The following is a 6,931-nucleotide window of genomic DNA, read 5'->3' on the forward strand; positions in this document are numbered from 1 at the left end:
ATATGGGGGATTAAAACTTTGTAATACTTGTAACACTTAGCTCAGGGGTGAGCAGCTCGTGGGTGAGCAGGGTAATCCACCACAAGTGCAAGCATCTGTTGAATCCGACCAGATTATATGTAATCCAGATGAGTCGAGTCTGAGTCTAGTGTATTGCTTGAGAAGTCATAACATGATTGGTTGATGAATACTGTTTGGATTATGTAATAGCATGTGATTACTTGATAAATTGTTTCTACTCTAGCTTACCATTTGTTTGTTTGATTGCTTTGTATGTTGTTCTTCTACTTATGTGATGATCATCAATTTATTGATGCGAGCAGATGTGAGAGGTACTCGAGGTCAACAAGGAAAAGATGATTTCGCTGCTTAGCTATCTAGGCTGGATTCTACTGCTTTGGACTTTCTTTTTGGGGTTATGGCCCATGTACTAGTCTGTCTTTTAATTTCCTATTTTGATTACTGATGAACATTGTATCTGGTTTAGTTGTGGCATATTTGTGTGCCTTGGTTATTGTATGGAGTAGTATTTAAACTCCAAGACTGTGTTTCTGTATTATCCTGCGTGACACTTCCTTTAATCATGATTATAAATTAAATGGGGTGTTACAAGGAGAATGCTAACTAGTGCCCTAAGGGCACTGGTTAAGGATAATTAATTTGCATTGGTTCCTTCATTTTTATATTGAAAGTTGAAATAATTAAATATATTAATAAAGATGATATAAATGTCATTTTAAAGTTTTAGACAATAAGGTACTGATAGAGAAGAATGACTTTGGAATTTTTAAAGTCTCTGCTAAAAAGAAAAAAAATCTCTAATGGCACTTCAAGAGTCTTTGAGAGTGAAAGTTTCAAATGTGAAGACGTGAAGACAGTAAACCTCTAAAAGGTATGTCTTTAAGTTTTGCAAAAAAAAAAATCTTCAGTGATGAAATTATTACATTTTTTTTTGGAAAAATTGTCTTTCTACTACTCTTTCACATTAATTTTCCTTTTTTGTTTTGAATATGCTTTGTAGATGGTAAATTGCACATTGGATGGAGATAATGGTAGAGATAAGAGCAACAATGAAAGAAATTTTGATTTGAATGAATTACCTATAGAAGACAACTTTTGAGGAAATGATTGTTTAGGAATATTAGAGCATGTTGAAGATTTAGAAGAAACAATCATTCAACAGAATCTCGTTGTTGATGAGTTTTTAGAAGAAATTGATGAAATTGGAAATTTTGAAGACACAAATGTTGTGCCTTTTGTTCACCAGATTTTTCTAAGTAAGGAAGAAGCATACTCCTTTTATAAGAGGTATGCATATCAACATGGGTTCTCAGTTCGTCAAGGTAGATTTGTTAAACAAAATGGAATTATAAATAGGTGTGATATTTTTTGCTATTGAGAAGGAAGAGTATCATTGAAAGTTTTAGACCCATCAAAAGAACAATGGAAAAGGGATTCCTCAAAATGTGAATGTAAAGCTCATTTACAAATTGCATTGCAGAAGTACCATGATATATTTCCAAGTGAGTGGTTGGTCACTATGTTTGTTCCTGAACATAACCACATGTTGCTAGATCAATCCGAGGTTCGCTTTTTACCTGCTAATCAAACCATTTCTGAAGAGGATTCTGAACGCATTTTCATATTAAAGGAAGGTGGACTTTCTATTAGGCAATTAGTAAGAGTCATGGAACTTGAGAAAAATGTGAAGCACGGTGATCTTCCATTTCTTGAAAAGGACATCCGCAATCTTTTTGAGAAAGCTAGGAGAAGAGTCGAAAGAAGTGATGTAGTCGATCTTCTTAATTATTGTGAGGATGCAAAAAAAGATTGCTCTAACTTTCAGTATACTTACACATTGGATGAAGAAAGAAGGTGAGCATATATATTGGTCACCTGCTCCTTGTTTTGATTGGTATCAAAGATATGGTGATGTTGTTGTCTTCGATACTACATACAAGGTAAACTCTTATGAAATGCCATTTGGTATTTTTGTGGGAATACACAACCACGGAAAGACAATACTCTTTGGATGTGCACTCTTACGTAATGAAACAATAGCTGCATTTCGTTGGTTAATGCAGGTAACTTTCAAGTTCACGTAATTATTTTATTTATATAAGCATGTGAAAGGATTGTATGAAATAAGAAATAATTGGGCACTTGCATATCTTTGTGATTATTTTTTTGTGGGGATGACAACCACCGGAAGATCGGAAAGTATCAATGCTTTTGTTAAGAGATTTATCAATTCTCATACAAGTTTAAGAGATTTTACAAATCAGGTGAATTAAATTATGATGCATTTTATAGTATATATTAGTATTCTAGTATTTTATACTTGTGTTTATTTTTCTTAATAAATTTCAGGTTGATCTAGCAATTGAAGATATTAAGCAAAAAGACGAGCATGATATAATGTTATATAAGTGCAGAAAATTTTCATTGAAGTTTGTATCTCCCTTACAAGAACAAGCTTACAATGTTTTCACACAATTTGATTTTCAAAAGTTTGAAGAGGAGTTTGAAAGATGCACTCAATATCAGTTCTTGATGAAAATGGTAATGTAAATGTGTTGCAATATTATAAAGATGCAAATAGTAAGAATCATGAGGTATTTTGGGATGGTAAAATAGCTGCTTGTAGTTGTAAGCATTTTGAGTTTTGGGAGATATTATGTCTTCATATTCTTAGCGTTTTTATTCATAAAGATTGCCATGTAATTCCTTTCAATTACTTGCCATCATGATGGCAACTTGAAGCTTCATATAACAATGATGAAGTCCAAGTACAGAAGATTGTTGTTAAGGAACAAGTAAAAATGGATGTTATGCATTGTTATCCAATTTCAAAAACAAAAGGCCGGCCAAAACGCAGACGTTGCAAAGGAGGAAAAGAACTACCACAAAATAAGAATAGTTGTGGGTTGTGTAAAGGGAATGGACATAACATTGTTACATGTCCCTTGAAATATGATGTTCAGAAATCGTATAATGTAAGTAAAAAAAAAGAAAAATGCTTCTAGAAATGCAAATTTAAATTCGGTGTTTCACTTAAAAGTTTAGATAATTAAATTTTTTATATTGTTTGTTTTATGTATTTATAGTTAATAATTTTATATATTTAAATATTGTTTGTTTTATTAATACATGAGATTTGTTAAGCTAACATGAGTGTTGGAAAAGATTATCAAGACGTCAGAGAAAGGAAATTTGATCAAGTATCAAATTGATATTTTAGTTGTTTTTTTAATAAATTGTTTAGATGTTTAATATTTTTTTTTTGCTAGTTGTTCTGTTAATTTAAATTTTCTTATGTTTAATTATATTTAATTTTTAACAACATTAAAACATATTTATTTTATTGTTTATTATTTTTTAAATTTTATTTATGGGCATTTTTGTTTTTTAAATAAAATAAGATTGGATTAATGGTGATTAGGTCAAATTTAATTTAATATTACACTTACCTATTATTCCTACAGAGAACAAATAAGAGATATTAAGGAACACAAATAATTCCTTACCTCAATCCTTGATCTCTCGAGCCGGCTCCTTCTTGACTTGTACATGTCATCTCCTAACGTAGGTGGTCCAGACCCTTAAGGGGTTACCTGCGGAGGGGGCTCCGATGATCAAGTCAGCAAAGAGATCTTCAGAAGTCAAATATCAGATTAGAGAATTAATGAAAGCGTACCCCCTAATTGTTGGGGTCCACACGTATTTATAGAGTTATTAATTATGTCTGCCATCCTTATGGGCTGGGCCCTCCCAGCTATGTTGGGCCAACATTCGGAGCCTAGATGGGCCTAGGCCAAGGCCAAGTCCTGTGTCAGGGTTGTTGATACTAGGGGCCTGTTTGTGATATTCTAAGTTTGAAGTTAGCAACTTGTTATTATGTAGTATCCTTTACAATAGGTGGCTTGGGCCGTTATGTGATCCTACTTAACTGGTTACTCATGTACTGATCTTATTTGTGGGGCTATACCTAGGCGGTCTTGGTCGTGTAGTTACCTTGGTCCGCCTAGGTATAGTACACCTATATATTTCTTATAAGATTCAATGCATATTAATTACCTTAATCAGTGCCCTTAGTACACTAGTTAGTAAGACCCAATAAATAATACTTTGAAACCGAATAAATGAATGAATACTTACCACAATTAAACTAGGATAATGGATTTCTATTTTGAGATTTATGTATCTTGTTTTGAACATCAATAAATACATCGACAAAATTCAAAAAGTCAATAACATCCATAAGAAAATTTTATTCTACTTGATTGCTTTTTAAGATTTTCAATGAGAACGAACTTCCTTTTGTCATTTTCATCCTTTGAATAACTTTACGTGTAACATTCGTTACTTTCTTCTAGTAAAGATAAACTTCAAAGTTATATTTTAAATATGAGTTGTTACTTATTTTACAAACTAACCTAAGTTACCAGAATGGAACTCAGGTAATGGGGCCGTATTTTCAATTCCACCTATACAAAAAATTATTCATCTAACTTTTAATATTCATAATAGGAAGAAATCATTTAGATATTATAAAGTAATAAATTAAATTAAATAAATAAATAAATAAATAAAACCACAATTTTGATTCGTCCTTCTTTGGAAGTTCTGACGAAGAATGAATTTCCTTCTCATTGTTGCATACTTTGAATTTTTAGCATCCATGCTTGTCCGATTTTGGTATTCACAAACATAAAAAATAGTTTGACACTTACCATCTCACTACTTTTTAAAAACATTCGTTTAGCAATACCAAAATTTCAACTGATTTTAAGACTACTATTCACGTTATATCGTTGACATGTCTGTGATTTGGTACAGAACAGATGATCCACAAATAGTCGAATAGTTTAACCCTATGATTGATTATACTATCATTATTGTATAGTGTAATAGTTATAGTGTATTACTCTTATTAATACTGTTGTATATAGTACAAAACTTTTATAGTGTAATGTCTAATATTATTTATAATGGACTAATAATGTTATAGTCTAATATTGTTTATAATGGTAATGATCTTATAATCGTTTAAAGACCTCGAAGCATAATTTACAAAGCATTATTGGTTTAATAATGAATTAGCAATGAATTCACAAAAGTTAAAGTAATTTTTTTATGTTCAAATTTGTTTTCTGTAGGAAGAAATCCATTCTTCATATTCATAAATATTGTAATTATAACCCACAATCCAAAATAAGTTGTTCAACAACGTCTACTTATTGCATTGCATAAAATGTATTCCATCCACGGTTTATTTTAAGACCTTTTCAAGAATCTCTTAGCAGGTGTGCCGTCCATAAAGCATAAATTATGACATTTCAAATAACAAAACCTTCATCTACTAATAACACATATTATGTTAAGCAAATATAATATAACAAAAATATATCACAAAAAGTTTAAAGTTAGTAAAATGAATAAAGCCACAAACTATATAAAATAAACATTAACATACATACGGAAATTAACATTAAAATATGGAACAATTAATTAAAAAATATAATATAATAATATAATAATATATAATAATATAATTCATATAAAAGAAAGGTTTCATTTCCTTTTTGGGTTGCACAAAAATTCCATCGATGAAAGATGTTATTTTCACTTTTACACTTTAATAACATATAAAATGTGTATGGGTAACATGCCGGCGGAGAGGGAAGGAGAGGGAAGGAGACGCGCGCGCAAGTCCAGCAGGCAAAGGAAAAGGGACCATCATGGTGCAGAGGTCGGGTACATCTCGGCCCGTCGCCTGACCGAGAGGCTAGCATGGTGTAGAGGCTGGGTACATCTCAGCCCGCCGCCTGGCCAAGTATATCCCGGCCCAATAGTGGCCAGTTAGGTAAGGATGATGATGTACAGACGAGCAACGCGTAATCTTAGTAAATAAGGAAAGAGTTGATCCTTGACAAAGTACAAACGAGCAATCTTAGTCAATAAGGAAAGAGTTGATCCTTGATAATGTACAGATGAGCAATCTCAGTCAATAAGACATGATCATTGACAAAGTACAGACGAGCAATCTTAGTTAATAAGGAAAGAGTTGATCCTTGACAATGTACAAACGAGCAATCTCAATCAATAAGGAAAGAACTAACATATGCAATCTTAGTTAGAAAGGAAAGCGTTGATCCTCGAATACGAACGACCTGTAAATAATAATAACAGGTTTGTCAAGTGAATAGTATAAATTAGGGTCTAGTGAATACAAAAAGGTATGCTTTTCTCACTTTACTACATACACCTCATATCGCATCACTATTTGACTTGAGCATCGAAGTGCCTAAAGGTACCCCCACCCTCGGAGTTCACACGGCAAGTAGATCCAAGAGGAATCCAGAGAGGAGCAGAAGAAGGGTCGACATAAAGGGTTCTTGAGATCGTCTAGTTCCGTATGAAAATAGTATCGATTGGGTACAATTAGCGCCTACTGTGAGGCCAGGCTATTCCCAAGAAGGATGGTGTCGACAAGAGCAACAGTCGATCAAAGAACAACTGCGGTACAGATGCAACGAGAGATGAACCGTTAGTTGGAGGAATTGAGATGCAAGAACGAAGAAGAGATAAACGCCCTTAGAGAGGAGAACCAACAGATGCGAAGGCAAATTGAGAAAAATTTCCAACAAAGGGAAAAATCTCATGGTAATGAAGAAGGAAAAGGTGGAACAAGGCGAGACAAATACAGGGTGCAAACTTCCATCAACCAAACAGGCACAAGACCAAGAACAGAGACGCCATCCGTTCGTGGATGGGATCATGGAGGTAGATCTTCCCACACGTTGGAAAGGATTGACTATGAGCCAATACAATGGCACTACTGACCTAGAGGAGCACGTGGATTTATTTACCACCCAAGCAGGATTATATACCTCAGATGACGCAATTCTTTGTCATGTTTTTCCAACGT

At 33.2% G+C, this 6,931-nt stretch overlaps 1 pseudogene; it reads left to right on the forward strand.

Annotated features, from left to right (window-relative positions):
* The first annotated feature begins 1,021 nt into the window (after positions 1-1,021).
* Positions 1,022-6,601, forward strand: LOC114170212 (protein FAR1-RELATED SEQUENCE 11-like; annotated as a pseudogene).
* The last annotated feature ends 330 nt before the right edge of the window (positions 6,602-6,931 follow it).

This window comes from Vigna unguiculata, chromosome 11 (genome assembly GCF_037176805.1).
Source record: "Vigna unguiculata cultivar grain cowpea cultivar isolate G323 ecotype 2 chromosome 11, ASM3717680v1, whole genome shotgun sequence".
Classification (NCBI taxonomy): domain Eukaryota; kingdom Viridiplantae; phylum Streptophyta; class Magnoliopsida; order Fabales; family Fabaceae; genus Vigna; species Vigna unguiculata.